General features: G+C 34.5%; 1 pseudogene; it reads left to right on the top strand.

Moving 5' to 3' along the window:
* The first annotated feature begins 5,838 nt into the window (after positions 1–5,838).
* Positions 5,839–6,151, top strand: LOC112655931 (peptidyl-prolyl cis-trans isomerase A-like; annotated as a pseudogene).
* Positions 6,152–6,356: the final 205 nt, after the last annotated feature.

The raw sequence follows: 6,356 nt of genomic DNA, 5'->3' as shown, positions 1-6,356 counted from the left end.
ATGGGGAACCTGATGCAGCACTCCATCTCAGTACTCTGGGATCGCACCCTGAGCCAAAGGCAAGATGCTCAACCACTGAACCTCCCATGTACCCATCACATGCCCTCTTTAATGCCCATCACCGAATTACTCCATCCCCCAACCCATCAAATAATCTTTATTAACAAAACTAAATGAATAAGTGTAGAAAGTTTAACTGTTTTTCACTTTCAGCTCTTTCTCTCCTTAATATTCCTCAAGAATTGCAGAATGAAGAATAATTTTAATCATTTTAAATGACTGTTGCAAAGATGATAGTACAATGAAGCTGAAATTTTAAAAAGAAACTAAATGCAAACTTTTAAAGATAAGCACTTAAGATACTTAAAACTGTAAGTAATACTGTGTATGACTATGTATGAAATCTGAGCATGATTTTAGCACATCTTTTGTGCTAAAAGACTTCAATGTACAATGACAGCTCCTGATAATAAATTCTGGGATAAATATAATTCTAGATACTTATATTTTTATCTTTCCAAAGTCAACAAAGTGGAAGAAATATTCCATAACAAGGTATTTTCTAATCGTTTTCCAAAAATCCCTTAGTCAAAAAGAAAACACTGCCAGAGGAATTTGAAAATAAAAAGTTTTTTTTAATTTAAAATAAAGTTTTTAAATATATATAAGTTAAAATATATATAAGAATATATCTAAGCCAAGAAAAAATATGACAAAGTTATTCTGACCCATTCTCAGTCCAAACCTATTTCTAATCCAAAAGACTGCTTATTTTTTCAAGGTTAGCATAAATATGCATGAAATATGCAAAAGACCTTGATATTTCACAGATTTTGACCTTTTTGAGTTTGCCTCATGAATTTATTCCCACATCTTGCCATTTAAGTTCATTTTCTTTTATCTTGAGTCCACATATTTACTGGCCATTTAAATTAGTTACCAACACCTCTCCATCAAAGGGTATTTATGTCTTTTTCTATAACTGACTTTGTAACTTTTTTTCCCCTTCTGGAATAAATTGTTGGTGATTCTTTGAGGATGCTTTTCTGTGTGGGACATACAGAAAACAAGTTGCTCGTGCTCCCAGTCCCGGAACATAGAATAGCCTTTCCTATACTCCAATATTATCCTAAAATTGTGGTTGTCATTTTGTTTTATTTTGTTTTGGTTTTGCTTTGGCTTTTTGTTTGTTGGTTTCCAAGCCTTTAGTATTAGAAAAAAAAAATCTGCTTAATTTTGGCCCTGTCACCTATCATTCTATGAAGTCAGGTAGTTACAGGTTTTGAGAATTTCACAAAACCTTTCCTTATATGTCAACATAAAAAATGAAATAATCACAGTATGTCATGTGCCATAGAACTCTAGGTAGCTATTATTATTAGTCACAGTATTATCTGATAATGTTCTCATTAGAATTATTCCTCAATGAACAAGTTATATCACTAGGATTAATAACAAATAACTAAAAGATAGTGACCTTGTAGTTTTAAGATGGGCTTGGAGCAGAAAACTGAACATTTCACATGGGTTGTTATTGAGCCTAACCATGGAAAACTCAGACAAGACAGGAGACTCTGGAAAGAGACAGATTTCTTTAATACTACAGGATTAATACAAATGTGTTTTGGGGTGCCTGAGTGGCTCAGTGGTTGAGCATCTGCCTTTGGCTCATATGGTGATCCCAGGTTCCTGGGATCTAGTCCCACATCTGGCTCCCCGCAGGGATCCTGCTTGTCCCTCTGCCTAAGTCTCTGCCTCTCTCTCCATGTCTCTCATGAATAAATAAATAAAATCTTTTTAAAACTGTGTTTTTATCATTTTGGTCACTGGCTTGTAAACCTGAACATTGTATTTCTGTGATATTGCTATTAATTTCATCCTCTTCCAAATAACATTAATATTGCCGTCATGTTAATTGGTCAAAATGAACAACAGTTTGAAGATACTTCCTTACTAAAGTGCCAAAAGGAATACTTTCTTATTAATAAGCAGTAAGTATGATTTTGTCACTCAAAAGATGGACAGAGAGAAAGAGAGTGAGAGAGGGAAATTAACATGTAGTGAATATTTTATGTTTGCTAGGCACTTTCACTTATGCCATCCTCTCAGTAACCGTTTTTCCCTTGGTAATAATATATACTGAATTCACAATAAACCTGTGAAGCTCCATAATAACATTCCAGATGGTGAAAGCACAAGGGTGTGTTGCCTCATAAAACTGGTTTGTGATAGAGCCAGGTTTCCCTAACTATAAAGGCAATGCCTGGGGCAGAGCGGGTGGCTCAGTGGTTTAACGTTGCCTTTGGTCCAGGGCATGATCCTGGAGACTCGGATTGAGTCCCATGTCAGCCCCCCTGCATGGAGCCTGCTTCTCCCTCTGCCTGTGTCTCTGCCTCTCTCTCTCTCTCTCTCTCTCTCTCTCTCTGTGTCTCTCATGTGTAAATAAATACAATCTTAAAAAAAAAAAAAAAAGGCAATGCCATTTCCACCACACCATGTTTATAGGGAGACTTGTTCTGTCAGTCTTCTTTCCAGAAATAAGCCTAAGGTAAATATCAGTTAATATAGGAGTAATTCCTTCAATAAAAATAATGTGGATGAAATCATCTTAATGTAATATGTTTATCCCTGTGTAGATAGTATTTCCTTACATCATTATGGTGTATGGGATTCTTTAAATGAATTAAAAAAATAATCTTTTAAAACTCATAGAAGACCCAAATATATTATTTTCAAATTATAGTAATATGCTCCACTCAGGTTTTAAGATTACCTCACTTGCATAGTATCATTTAAAATTTTTTTAAGGAATAGATTTCTTGAATTACCTAGGACTTTTTGATAGTTTGTAAGTAAGAACACCAGATGAAGATGGTAGGACACACATTGTATAATTTATTCACCATGTTATTATTTTTCAGGCACTTAAAAATCCGAAAAATGTAACCTATCTTTTCCCTTTATTTTGAAATATCGGAAAAACTATTATTTTCTGCAGGGGAGAATTGCATGAGATAGCCTTTGCTTTGTTCTAACACCATTACTTTCAAATTTCATATTAATTGTTAGTAATATATTCCTGCATGCTATTTTTCTGTATTCTCATATAAAATATTTTAGTCAATCATGAACTATGTTATATGCTTAAGATATTTAAGAATAAAACAGTATGTTTGTGTGTGTTTTCAGTCTATGTGTATGTATCAATGCATGCACAATTCGTATGTTATGATCAGCTTAATGGCAGGAAATAACACTAAATTAATATTGAATTACTTCATTCATCCAACAAATGTTAATTTAGCTCTATAGAATACCAGGGACCAGATTCATTCATTTATTCATCCTAGAGGTCCTAACAGTGAATTAGGTAGTTGGAGTCTTTGCTATGTGAAACTTAAAATCTAGCCTGGGATGTGGTTGTGAAGGAAAAACTGCACGAATACAAATAAAATGACACATTTAATATATGTAAATATCATGAAGAAAAACTAACAGTTGCTCAAAATAGACCTGGTTTATTCCGTGTGTGTGTGTGTGTGTGTATGTGTGTAAATGAAAGAGTAACTCTTTTCATATTAAAAATGTCTTTGTTTGAATGAAGATATATAATAGTCACTGTAATTATGTTGAAACATCCTTTTATTACTGGGATCAATCTTAATTATGATGTATTTTTTTGATACAGCATTATCTTATGTTTGCTAGTATATGTTTTTTTAGAATTCTTGCATAAGTGACATGAATGCTAGGAATGTTTCTTTGTCCAATTTTTATTTTTTTATTTTTTTATTTTTTTAATTTTTTATTTATTTATGACAGTCACACAGAGAGAGAGAGAGAGAGAGAGAGGCAGAGACACAGGCAGAGGGAGAAGCAGGCTCCATGCACTGGGAGCCCGACGTGGGATTCGATCCTGGGTCTCCAGGATCGTGCCCTGGGCCAAAGGCAGGCGCCAAACCGCTGCGCCACCCAGGGATCCCTCTTTGTCCAATTTTTAGTTAAGATATCAGCAGTGTGGTGCTTTCTCTATGACTTTTCATATCCTTTATTTATTTGGACCTAAACTTGACAATATTTAGCTATAAAATTATTTGGGGGGATACTCTTTGATAATATTATCTATTTGTTTTCTGTGGAAATAAATCTTAGAGTTTCCTTACTGGGATAATATTTTATAAATTATAATTTCCTCAAAAGTCAACAGTTTCATTCAGATTTTCAAAAATATTTATGTAAAGGTATAAAACTAATATCTAAGAGTTTGATATATTTCTCTTATGATGGTTACTTTATTTTTCCATTTAATATTTTGTTTTTATATTTTTTTAAAAAATAGGTTAGCTGGCAATTTGCAAATAGTTTGTGCTTTTTTAATTCACATATAAAATATGTATTTTAGGAGCACCTTGGTGGCTCCTGAGTGCTTTTTTAATTCACATATAAAATATGTATTTTAGGAGCACCTTGGTGGCTCAGTGATTGAGTGTCTGCCTTGGGCTCAGGGCATGATCCCGGGGTCCTGGGATCGAGTTCCACATCAGGCTCCTTACAGGGAGCCTGCTTCTCCCTCTGCCTCTTTCTCTGCCTCTCTTGGTGTCTCTCACGAACAAATAAAATCTTTAAAAAAATAAAATAAAATATGTATTTTATACTTATATGTTATATTTTTATATTATGTGGGGTTTTTTTTCTCAGCAGCATTATGTAATCTGATTTTTGCTTTTAAATATGTAAAATTTGAAGGTGTCATGAATCAATTCATTGACTTCCGCTCTACAAAACAACAACTGCTTTCTTCACTTCGTAGAAGTTCTCTTTTCCAGGTGACATTGAAAGTGTAGCAAGACTTCACTTTGATAAATTTAGGTACCAAGAAAATCCATAATGTAATTCAGCAGCAGTGCTCAATATACAGGAAATACTATTTCCCAACCATCACTAAAAGTAACACTTGCTTTGGAAATGTTAAGTTGCATTCAAGCCTAAAAGATATGGTAAAATGTGATCCACTATATCATAATTTTCTATTTAAATTTTAGTTATGCTTATTCCTCCACAGTCTTTCATAGTGTATGGGATTAACCAGGACAGTAAAGTGAAGGGCAATTTTGATGATACATTCTTCTTAGTCATCAACAGTCATCTTATCATTACAAACTTCTTCTCACCTCTCATTAAATTTGGAATAAATACACATGACTCTGCCTCCAATGTCATTACCTTGGTCTAAGTCACCATCATTTCCAGCCTGAGTAGTTGCAATAGATCCTTACTTTGTATCCCTGAATTGACCTTTGTACTTCTCAAAACATTTGTAGACATTAGCCAGTATGATCTTTATAAATATAAATCTGATATTATCACTTCACATTAAAGCATCTCAATGGATAAAACTCTTAGATCACATAGGAGAAAACCTAGTAGACCTTGGGTATGAGAAAAAGGCATGATTTATGACAGACATAACTAAGAAGTTGGGATGCTTTAAAATTTAAAACTTCTCTTCTGTAAGAGACAATGTCAAGAGAATGAGAAGAAAAACCATAAACTGGGAAAAAATATTTGAAAAATATATATCAGATAAAGGACTGTTATTCAAAATATCCAAGGAATTCTTAAAACTCTACAATAAGTAAACAAACAAGCTGATTTGAAAGTAGGCCAATGTCTGTCCTTGCAAAGGCAGCCACTTGGCCCCACCCAGCCATGGTCCTCCCCACCATGTTCTTCAATACTGCCCTAGACTGCAAGTCACATCTCCTTCATACTGTTTGCAGACTTAAGTTCCAAAAACAGCAGAAAACTTCCTGCTTTCACAGGATTATTCCAGGAGTTATGTGCCAGAGTGGTGACATTATAATGGCACTGGTGGCAAGTCCATCTATGGGGAGAAATTAAATGATGACAATTTCATTGTGAAGCACACAACACAGGTCCTGGAATCTTGTCTGTGGCAAATGCTGCGCCCAACAGAAATGGTTCCCAGTTTTTTGTCTGTACTGCCAAGACTGAGTGGTTGGATGGCAAGCATGTGATCTTTGGCAAAGTGAGATAGGGCAGGGATATTGTGGAAGTCATGGAACACTTTGGGTTCAAGAATGGCAGGACCAGTGAGAAGATAACCATTGCTGAATGTGGACAAATCTAAAAATTTGACCTGTGTTTTAACTACCAGACCACCTTTTCCGTAGCTCTAGAGAGCACCCATTCATCCCCATCTGGTTGAAATATCCTATAATCTTTATGTTCTTGCTGCTGTTCTATGGGTTCCATATATTCCTTACTCCGTTCCAAGTCTAGCTGGATTGAAGAGTTAAGTTGATGTTTATTAAATAAAAACTAAACAATAACAA

The sequence above is a fragment of the Canis lupus genome, chromosome 22 (genome assembly GCF_003254725.2).
Source record: "Canis lupus dingo isolate Sandy chromosome 22, ASM325472v2, whole genome shotgun sequence".
NCBI classification, from domain to species: Eukaryota; Metazoa; Chordata; class Mammalia; order Carnivora; family Canidae; genus Canis; species Canis lupus.
This window is presented reverse-complemented; position numbering and strand designations above follow the sequence as displayed.